The sequence below is a fragment of the Nuphar pumila genome, chromosome 15, assembly GCF_984573655.1.
Source record: "Nuphar pumila chromosome 15, dmNupPumi1.hap1.1, whole genome shotgun sequence".
Classification (NCBI taxonomy): Eukaryota; Viridiplantae; Streptophyta; class Magnoliopsida; order Nymphaeales; family Nymphaeaceae; genus Nuphar; species Nuphar pumila.
This window is the reverse complement of record NC_143263.1, coordinates 4,390,365-4,401,919: the sequence shown is the minus strand read 5'-3', so window position 1 is coordinate 4,401,919 and position 11,555 is coordinate 4,390,365. Positions and strand designations below refer to the sequence as shown.

Below are 11,555 nucleotides of genomic sequence, written 5' to 3'. Positions count from 1 at the left end.
CTGAAAAACGCAAAGGGGGAGCAACGAGAGAGAGAACGAGAGAGGAGGTCGCCGAACAGGGCCCGCCTGAAAACATAGAGGGGGAGCAATGAGAGAGAGAACGAGAGAGGAGGTCGACGGGCGGGAGACAGATGAAACAGAAAGGGAAAAAGGGTTCGCATTAGGGTTTTACGGGAGAAATTAGCGACGGATTAGTGACGAAACAATTTCGTCTCTACTCCGTCGCTACTTGGCGGTAGAGTAGCGACAAAAAATTTATGCCGATGATCCATCGCTAAAGTGCGAAAGAACTTGAGAGAGAATTTTTCTATTGCCAAGTAGCGATGGAGTAGCGACGGAAGTTTTTCGTCGCTAATTACATAAATGTTAGCGAGCGATAGTTTTCTCTTGCTAATCTATCGCAAATCAATGATGAATTGTTTTCGTCGCAAACGTCTGTCGCTAATTAAAGTTTTTCTTGTAGTAGTTGACCACATCCTCGTTGAGCCAACTTGGATCTTTTACAGCGAAGTTGGTCCCATCCGGTTTGGAACTGGATCCAAGCTGTTGGTCAGAGTTGCAAGTTTCTACCCAAGTATCCGTAAGACCAGCATGGTCAACTTAATATAACTGGAGCATGTCCTAGTCTGGGGTCTAACATGACCCAATAACAGCCCGAATTCTATCCAATAGAACCTGGGTTCGAGCTTAATGTCATACGTCCGTCAGATAATCGGTTCTAACCTACAAGATACCACTAATAGATGGACCCGGATTTATGAACCGCATAAAAGATCTCATCAAAGAACTGGCTAAGATCCAGTACATTTACACGTGAAATATTTTAAGATGGAGTTTTTTCACCTCATAGTCACGTCCAGATCCGGATCCGGATCCAAACATAACTGCTAACAATGTCCATATTAACCAGTTAAAAAGCACCCCCAAGAGTACGTTATGTAAGATATTTTTGCTTTAAGTTCCTTTAACAATTTGTTAGCATTGATTTTGCTTTCTTAAGGAGGTAAAATAAATTTTCTCCGTTATTTTCCCTTCCGTTATTTTGATAATTCAAGTTTTATGTTGGCGAACCACATCTGCTTGACTTTAGCCAAGACTTTTCCAGTTCAAGGGAAATTTCCAATGAGGGCTCCCAAAACCTTATATTTCCATATCGGACCTAGTAAGATCTGACCAGAACCAGCAACTATATGGGCCTGCACACATTTTCTGGATATGGTTTTATTCGATGGGCATGAATTTGGTTCAGAAGTGAATCCTTGTACATGGTTGGACGTCGGATCTGGATCCTGTTGAAATATCATGTTCTTTCGGATAGGGTTCAAATACACTCTAATCCAACTCAAACACGATGAATATTTTAGAACCCAATTCCCCTTTTACAGTAAAATTGGGATCGGTTCTCCTACAAATGGGCTGATCCTGGCAGGTCCGTTTCTCTGGATCCAGGATCCAAATTCTAACATCAGAAAGTCCAGGTCCAAAAGCATAAACCTACACACTCATGAATAAAACCAACTATCCATGTGAAATCCGGATCCGACTACCAACACAGATTTTGATTGGACCTTCCACTACATAGAAAAGGTACCAGATCCAGTGGTCAGACCTAACAAACCATGTCCTTTGCGACTTACCAACACTAAGCAGGATCTGATACATTCATACCTTCGATCCAAATCTGATAAATCCTCCTTATATGTGCATCTTAAAGTAAGATAGGAATGACTATTCGGATCAAGATCAGATTTAAATAATCGAACCTTTTTGAATCTGGGTTCAGATCTATGATTTCTACCCTTTCTGTTCTCTATTGTCTTATAGAATTTAGATCCACATTCAGCTTTCCTGCATCGAATCCAGTTCATAATATCCGACTCGCATTCGAAAATTTGGTTCCAGATTTATTGTGCTCCGAACCGTATCCGGTCCGTTATTGAAATGCTGATTTCGAAAAACGGAAAGGGTAAAAAGATCTTTTTCACATTTCTATTTTTCTTTATTTTATTCTTATTTGGAAATGACGGAATAATTGAGCCCTGGAAGGAATCTTTCGCGTTTATCTTTTTAATATTTCCTTTTTTTTTCTTTTCTTCTTCTCTCTGGAGCCTCCGCCGTGATATCTCTACCTCGGAAGTCTTCGTAGCTCTCCTTCTCGAGGTATGCTACTCGTCCCCCTTCTTACTACTACTCATGATCTTGATTCTCTGTTTTCTTTCTTGATCGGGTTGAATTTGCTGTTTTCTGGTGGATTTTGGCGGGTTTTTTACGATTCTCTTCAATATTCCAGCTCTTAATGGCCGATCGTACGAAAACTAAGGGTTTTGTGCGCTTTTCTTTGTTTTGAGTGGTTAAGGAGTTTTTCGTGTTTGATTTGCAGCGGGTTGGAAGCAGAATCGTCCGGAACGGTGAAATCTAGAGTTTCGTCTCATTTTATTGGCGTTTTCTTTGTTTTTATTATGATTTTCAGTGACCTTTTTTTGAATTTTCGTTCATTTGACTGCATGACGAATTTTACGGTGTTTTTGTGCATTTTTTCCTTGTTTTGAGTGGTCGATCGGAGTTGCGTTATTTTTCGAAGGATGGCAGTAGAATTTGTGCGTTTTTGTCATCTGACTTTGAAATCTAGGGTTTGTTCGCCTTTTTGGCATTTTATTGGCGTTTTATGATTTTTTTTTTGCTTTTATTCTGATTTTGACAACAATTTACCAGATTTTTAGCTGAGTTTTTCTTGATTTTTTGCGTCTTTGACTGCTTGACGAATTTTATGGTGCTTTTGTATTTTTCTTCCTTGTTTTGAGTGGTATATCGGAGTTGTCTTATTTTCCGAGGCGCCTGAGTAGAATCTGTGCGATTTTTGTCATGAAACTTCGAAATCTAGGGTCTCGTCGCCATTTTGGCATTTAATTGCCGTTTTATGATTTATTTATTTATTTGCTTTTATTGGACTTTGACAGCAATTTACTTGAATTTTAGTGTCTTTTCTTGCATGATGTATACTTCGGTTTTTAAGTTAGTATTGTCTACTTTAACCATATAATTTGGTGATTGAGGTGATCAATTTTAGATCGCTAATCTATGCCCCGGTCTTGTGTTTATGAGATAAGGCTTGTTGATGGTCATCGTCACGGTGATGACAATATGATGAAACTCTATAAGATATGGATTGTTTACTCCCCTTTTCTGTTAACTTTTAAGCGAATTCACAGTTTTATTTGTGATGTGCGTAACGATCTTCACTCGAGTTTGGTTTCATCGGTAACCTCGGTGTTTTGATAAATCTTTAGGAGGCTTCTGTTGTACTCTGATTGTGAAGTTGGCGGAGATCATGTACTGTTTTCAAAACCCTAAAAGTTTAGGGTTTCCTTGCTTTTGTTCATTTTCTTTGGACCCTATTTGCACGCATTCAAATTTTACTTAAGATCAGTTTTTGATAGTAGATTGCTTGTAGATTAAGGCTCCTCTCGTTATGTTTAATCGCTTAATTCAATGTGGTTACTGTGTAATTTTTCTCGAATTGTGTATGATGGCATTGTATTGACCCTTGCACTGTGGGAAAACGAGGTTCCTATTTCTGGTTTTGTTCTTTTGGCCAAACTTCTTCACTGGGGTTCTAATTTTCTTACAAAGTTTTTTAATCCTTCTTAATTTGTGCTTTCAATTATGGTTTCTGTCAAACCAGATTTCTTTTGGCAGCTCTGGATGAATAAGAGATTTTGGTGTGTTTGTTGGTTAATTTGTAGGTAGAGGTGCTAATTTCACCTTTTCTTGCTTTTGGATTTATTTTTTTCTTTTCCAATGAACTTTGTTTTTGCAACTCATAAATAGTATTTGATGCATGCATTAGAATTGATCTGTTTGGTTGTAAGAAGTTTGTTAGGGCTTTTCTTTTCTAAATTTGCTGGTTGAAATGATAAAACAGTATATTCCATTGTCGAGCGGGAAAAAAAAATGAGCTAATTCATACTTATTGCGATTGTGTTTCTTTTAGTAGCTGGTAAGTGGGACTGGATCAAAATAAGGGGTAGTTTTGATGTAAAATTTTGGTTTTGGTTGCCACACTGTGGTTACACTTTTTATATTCATCCAGGAGATTTAGAGGATTGGTAAAGAGGAATAATTTGTAGATCTTAAGAAATGTCTAGAAACGGAAGTACGCATTGGTGTTACCAATGCAAGACTATGGTGAATCTCTCTGGAAGGGACACAGTTTGTTCAAGATGCGGCGGTGGTTTCATTCAAGATCTTGACGAGGTGAATGGTAATGGTCTTTTTGATTTGCTTGGTCTTGATTATGATGATCGGCCAAATATTTGACTGATGGAAGCTTTGTCTGATTTCCTTGGCTCGCGGCCAGGGAGGAGAAACCGTGAGGTTGATGTGAGAGGCGGATCTCAAGGTCAAGAACGACCTATAGGTTTTGGTTTGGGTCCTTTTGTGATATTCAGAGGGCAAATACCTGCGGAGATGATCAGCAATGGTGGGATACAAGTAATTTTTTATGGGGGTTCCGGGATTGGACTGAGGCGCATACCTGCCAACTTTGATGATCATGTTACGAATCAGGGTCTTGAGGAACTGATTGAACAGTTAACCGCAAATGATAGGCGTTCCAATAGCAGCAGTCTCAGGAACTCATCTGCCAGCGACACAAACCGGAGGGAGAGCAATGTGAACTCTAATAACCCAGGGAGGCGTAATCCTTTTTCCTTCCTGTGGCCTTTCCGCTCGGGAAACTCGAGCTCTAATCGTGGCTCCGCCGGAAGTAGCTCTGCTGCCCACGAAGATAACATTCCAAGGAGTTACAGTGGGTGGCCTTTTTCTGATTAACATTATAATCACATCATCCTGGAATGCTGCATCCAGTGACCCTCATGTAAAGACCTTTCCCTGTTACCTTCCTGGTAAAGACCTTTCTCTGTTACCTTTCTGTAGATAATGCTTTCTTCAACACTCTTTGTTGTGGATGAATATTTCTTTCTACTCAAAAGCAGCTCACTGTGGTCTATGTGGAAACAAATACACTGCTAGTTTTGTTTTGAATTGTCAGAATGGGGTGTTTACTTTGCAAAATATCCTTTGCGTTGGCTCTGTTATATGATTTGGTTCAGTTGCTTTCTCTCTGCTCCTGTACAGCCAATTTTTGCATGGCTTGGTGATCGTTCTTCAAATGAAGCACAATTGTCCTGTCTTGGTAATTTGAGCTCACATTGAACCATCCGGATTACCGGCTCCAGAATTTGACCTTATCTAATGTGGGTTCATCATCCAGTTATCTCTGTTTGGCCAGTTCGCCAGCTGATGCTGGTGGACCTGGTCGGCTACAGATGGCATCCAATGAACTGGCCATGAAGCATCCCAACCAGTGAGCCTTAACCAACTTTCACCAAACTGATCAAGTGAACCTGTCATTCGAGTTGGTTTAGGTGCCTGACCCTTTTGGTCTGGTCAGAGTCTGAGTTCAGGTTGCGCTGACCCCAAACACAAGCTGGGCTGCAGTGAGCCCGTTGAAATATTTTGACTGCACAGTGATGGTGTGGTTATCCATCGGGCCTGTCAAGCTGGTCCAAGCTGATATCCACCTGACACTTGTGTGGGGGTGCAAACGGATTGGGTTCAGTGCTGTGCCTTGATTTTCTCCCATGTGGATTTTAACATAAGATCTAAACGAATATTGGGTTTGAATTTGGACTTGTTTGTTCATGTCTTGTTTTGAAACAGATTTGGATTCGGATCAGCATTTTCTATTGAATGTGCTTTTGGTTTGAATCAATCTTATCCGTTCCCTTGTTTTTAACATCCAAGTGGGAAATGGTCGCATGACTGACTGTATTATGCTTAAAAAAGAGGCTACTGTAATAGCTGTATGTCCATCCTTCACCCCAGTTCTGGTAACTCCCAAGTACAAGTATGCTTGCTTTCTGTTTTGTCGTTATGATTCTGATCCACGTCCGGTCAGTCCATTGAATGAATGATTTGCCTTGTTTTGATCGATGGTTCACTGCCCCTACGGACAAATTCCAGCGGCAGCCTGCCGTCGAGAGCATCCTCCTCCTTAGGACCAGTAGTCTGTTGCCATTTCCAAAGCTACGTTCCAGGGATGATACAATCTGCTGTTGGTGGTGTTTCATCCTACATATTATTTTGAACTAAACATTATGTTGTGTTCTATGTTAGTAACCGAAACATAAACAATCATGCGAGCAAACAGCCACATTTTTTTCATCTTAAGTCAGCCCAACTTACACAGATGCATCCTTCCATGTGATGAACTGCATCCAGCCGCCATGGTCGGACTGTTTATATAATACATAAATGGATATTGGAAATGATGCATGAAGTAGGAACGATAGAGCGAATGCTAAAAATTAGAATGAAGCACTAAACAAGGATACGTTTTGGAAGCGATTGTGAAGTGAAAAGGGAAACGTGTATCAAGCTATGAGAAACGAATATATATATATATATATATATATATATATATATATATATATATATATATATATATATATATATATATATATATAATAAAGAGGAAGTGAGTCGAAAATAATAGGATTTGGGTGGGAACTGAAAGGAAAATTATTTAAAAAGTGAGTGTGAAGTGTGTTTCCTATAATACAGGAAATAAACTTCCCACTTCAAAAATACAGGGTTCCACAATTTCTTTTGGTGGACATTGATGCTCTATATGAATGTCATTTAGAGCATAATGAGTGGACGGCTGAGATTAAAAAAAATTTTATTGCGTGGATGAACGGTATCGAAGGGACTCCTGATGGTATTACCCTTAAAGGCACCCCTGGCCTCATCTGCTATCAAGTCAATTTTGCAGATCTCGGAATGAAAAAAAAACTGTGATCTGAAAAACATTGGCTGCATACCTTCTTTGTACAGGCAGAACGTTGGAGACTGGTGGATAAATTAATTAAATCTGATATTATTAGGTGTTTTGATTGAAATATCTAAAAATGCAAAAAATATATAAAATAATAGAAGTGTTTTTTCATCACATTAATATCGCAACAAACTCGCAATATTTTGAAAACTGCTGACATTTTTTAAAAACACTGATTTTTTTAGATAGTTACAGCCATAGTTGCATTGGTACTCAATGCACCCTAGCGTATCGCGTGTTATTCTTATCAGTATCAGAAACCAGTAAGAAGCTCAGTTATGAAACCATAAAAAGAAGTATCAAATGTTTAAGAAACTCGTCTCAATTACTTGAAAAACATGTACCATCTTGCATAGAAACATGTTTCTATAACATTATAAATGAGTATCAAGTTGGTTTCTATTAGCAATTCTGCATAAAAAAACAAATTTCATTTTATAAAGACATTATTTTTATTAGGATTTTTTAATATTATAACTCATAAAAGAATTATTATACAACAATAATTAATTTACATATTCTGTTTAACTATTTTAATTTGTAGGAATCTTTGTAAAAATATACACATTGTATCAACTTTTTAGAAGCTCGTACCAGTTCTTTTGGAAACTGTATTAACATTTATTAGAAACCCGTATTACTATTTTTTGGAATCGTATCAATGTGTTTCAAATAAAAACATACCCTAAACTTTTTAAACCCTCACGCGTACTCGTTTCTGGCCACTGTGGTACCAGCTTATGAAAATAATAGAATAAAAAATTTGGTATTTTAAAACTATCGCTGATGGGAACAGGCACAGCCTTAGCCTCTTGTAACAAGTGAACCAAAGAAAAAATGAAGTTAGTGAAAAAGCTATATGACTTATTTATGAGGGTGGGGTGTGTTACACTTGCACACGAGGGCTCTCAAAAGAAAAAAAAGATCTCCCTTTCATCAGGATCCAAACCCAACCATGGAGGCCACAATGGCAAGGGTGAGGTCTGAAACAGAGCCATTTCTCATGCACGCAACCATGGAGTCCACAATGACAATGGCAAAAGCTCCAAAACAGAGCCATTTAGCCTATCAGCGCAGCTTGGGAAAAAGATCCCAAACAGTCATTCTCTCTGTAAATCCCCCGAGGGAATCCGATCAAGTTTCTCTAGCCGGTCATTCAGACCAATGCAGAGAAGCAGCGAACATGTTCATCCCGGGGGCCTGCAATGCTTCCTTCTTGTTTAACCAACACTGGATGTGCATCCCGTAGTATGTTTGGTTTTCATAAATAGGAAAGGATTATCTTTCATAAATTTACCTGAAGCATGCAGCATTTTTCATAAATAGGAAAGGATTTAATGGCACGATATTGATTGGATAGAAATGATTGGAGGAAAAGGATTCATGTGGAAGACCCAAAATGAATTTCTTTTTTGGTTCATATCGCTGACCCCAATTGTTTTGGGATGAAGGCGTAGTTGTTGTTGTTGTTGTATATGCACACACTGGATATATATATATAGCCGAGTCCCCGTGTCCAAAATTTTTAAAATTGCGCCGCACCCGCACCCATGTGACATAGCTAGGAACCTTAGATCCGTAGATTTACAATCTGATCTTTTAAGTTTGGTCTCATCTATGGGTTGGTTTTGCATAAACTTATCAAGTGCACATGGATGTTCCTCATTGTATGCCAAGAATCGACCTTAAACTCTTGAACATCATTGGTTTTGTTAATATCGTCTTCATTTCTAGAAAGGTTTGAAGGATCATCATTAATATTATCATTGGATCATTAGTAATGCAATCATCATCAACATCGTTCACACAAATTTCATTAATGTTAGATGATTTATTCTTTTCCTTGGACAATAAATCAAACAAGAAAGAATAATCAATATCTTCCTTAGTCACATCTTTTTCAAATTCATTTTCTTCTTCAAGAAAAGTAACATTTCTAAAAATATAAAGTTTTTAATTTTTTAAGTCAACATCTATAACCCTTTTGATTTTCTCCATAACCAAGAAAAACACATTCAATGGCTTTAGGAGACAATTTATTATTTCTTTCACAAAGAACAAAACATTTACAACAGAAAATTCTTAATCTTTTGAAATCTGGTTTAATATTCAAAAGCTTTTCTAAGGGAAGAGATCTTTTTCAAGGCGGAAGATGTCGTTCTATTTATTAAATAGACGACGGTAAGAGCAGCTTCGGCCCAAAAGTTTTTAAAATTATTTCTAGAAATAAGTAATATTTGATTAGTTTCTATAATATGTTTATGCTTTCTTTTGGCAAGATCATTTTATTAAGGGGCTTTTAAACAAGATCATTGATGTAAAATACCATTTTATTTCAAATAACATATGAATTCATTTGGCAAAAAATCACCTCCTGAATCCGAACAAAAACTAAGCTTGTTAGTTTGAAATTGATTTTTAATTAAATTATGAGAATCCTTAAAACAAAAAAAAAAATTCTTATTTTTTTCTAAGGAAATAGATTTAAGTATATCTAGTATGATCATCAATGAATGTAACATAGTTGGAGAATCCTCCTTTAGACATGACCGGAGCGGGTCCCCACACATTCAAATTCACCAATTCAAAGGATTTCTTAGTCTAGTAAGATCTAGAAAGAAAATGAAGAGCTTTCATTTTTTCAAGTATACAAACTTTACAAACAAATTCTTTCTCATTACAAAATTTTTTCAAAAAAGGAAAATGAGACCATGTATGGACACAAATATATTAAAAAATAATTATGAGACTGTCCTGACAATGCTACTAAGAGGATTCAAGAAAGTGCACATGTAGAAGGCCACAAAGGCAATACACTAACCTCTAATGGGCAAATACAAGGCCACAAGGGCACTCTCACAATAGCACACGATATAAACTAATATTTTATTCACACTTAAAATGTTTAAGACAATCATGTTAAACAGAAGGGAGTTTACCCCTTATATATACAACAAAGAGAGAGAGGACTAGCCATTGGGCTGGTCCCAACGGCTAGCTGGTTAGCCGTTAGACCCAGTCTAACAGGTAGCTAACAATGGCCAAAATGCCCCTATAAAGGGGATAATATACAAAAAGAAAAAAACAAGAAAATACATGAGAAAGAAAAATAAAATATATTAAAATATATATATATATATATATACATAATATGTATGTACACCAGAGTTACCGGAAGCGCCTAGGGTAAAGGGGAAGCGCGCTTCGTCGCGCTTCCGAAGCGTGAGGGGAAGTGTCCCCCTTTTTTAGGAAGCGCGCTTCCCTTTTATGGGAAGCGCGCTTCCCCCACACTTCCCCATTTTTTTGTTTTTTTCGCTTCCCCCTCGCTTCCGGTTTGCTTCCTAGGTCGCTTCCGAGACGGTTCATAATTTTCTTCTAAGTGGCCCCACGCTTCCCCGCTTCCTACTTTTTTGAAAGTGTCTCGCTTCCCGCTTCCTCAACTGGCAACTCTGATGTACACAAATACATTTAACAATATATGACTTAGGAGTTAGGTTTCATGGTGCAAGTTGTTTTGACTCAATCTGACCCCGTAGATGAGTTAAATTTCAGCATGGTCAATTTGTTAGAGACTGAAACTTGGGTCGTATTTCTTGGACAAAAAAATACCTTTTTGTGTTGACAAGTTTTGGTCTATGTCACATGGGTGCGGGTGCGGGCGCGGGTGCGGGTGCGGGTGTGGGGATTCGGCACTTCCAAAAAACCCGGGTGCGGGGGTGCGGCAGGGGCAAAAATGTAATAAGTAATATATATATATATATATATATATATAAAGGGGGTTGGGGAATAGGCGGGGTTTTTTTTTAAAAAGGGGGTTGGGGAATAGGCGGGGTTTTTTTTTAAAACTTTGCAGCTGTCAGGCAGCTGCTGACAGCAGCTGACAGGCAGCTGCTGCAGCTGTCAGCAGCTGTGCTGACAGCTGCTGTCAGCAGCTGTGCGTGAAAACTGAAAAACTTACTTTATGCTAGTCTGTCAGCAGCTGACAGACTAGCATAAAGTTTTTTAAAAAAAAATTCGAAGCCCATTTGGGCAAATTTTTTTTTTTAAAATGGACATTAATGATCCTGGGTGCGGTCAACGCACCCAGGATCGAGTTGACCGCACCCGGTGCCGCACCCGCACCCGCACCCGCGTCGAGTTGCGTCGACGCGGGTGCGGCACCCTCCTAGCCGAATCCCTGTGACATAGGTTTTGGTGCATTTGTCCACAAGGGCTACTCATTCCTAGCTAGGGGCGACCGGTTTATCACCTGACATGGAGCGACCATGGTTCTACCCCCATAGGAGGCATCCATTGCTGCAAGGTCGAAGCTGGGTGTACTCCCCAATGGACAGGGGTCATCTCAAGGGTTTTACCAACTGGAAGGGGGTGTGGGGCTAGCCTAAAAACTGCATTGACAACCGTCAATTTTTGCAAAATCATGCTCACACAGCAGAATCCAGTGACCAACCACTGATCCACACTAAAGTAGACAATGTAGATCACATCCATTGGGGTTGTCACATGGATACAGCTGCGGAAATGGGGATACAGCCATCTTTATGAAGTTTCCAGTATGACTTGTATACAAAGGGATAGGGAGCGTCAGTCAAAATGGAGTATCCGTGTGACAGTGTAGCGTTAAGAATGCAAGAAAGAACATAAACAATAGAAAACA

General features: G+C 38.8%; 1 long non-coding RNA gene across 1 annotated transcript; it reads left to right on the top strand.

The window, feature by feature from the left end:
* Positions 1 to 2,057: 2,057 nt before the first annotated feature.
* On the top strand, positions 2,058 to 4,990 carry LOC149814202 (uncharacterized). The gene is made up of 3 exons (XR_016427838.1): positions 2,058 to 2,160; positions 4,091 to 4,261; positions 4,358 to 4,990. It is a non-coding gene; the product is annotated as an uncharacterized LOC149814202 (long non-coding RNA).
* Positions 4,991 to 11,555: the final 6,565 nt, after the last annotated feature.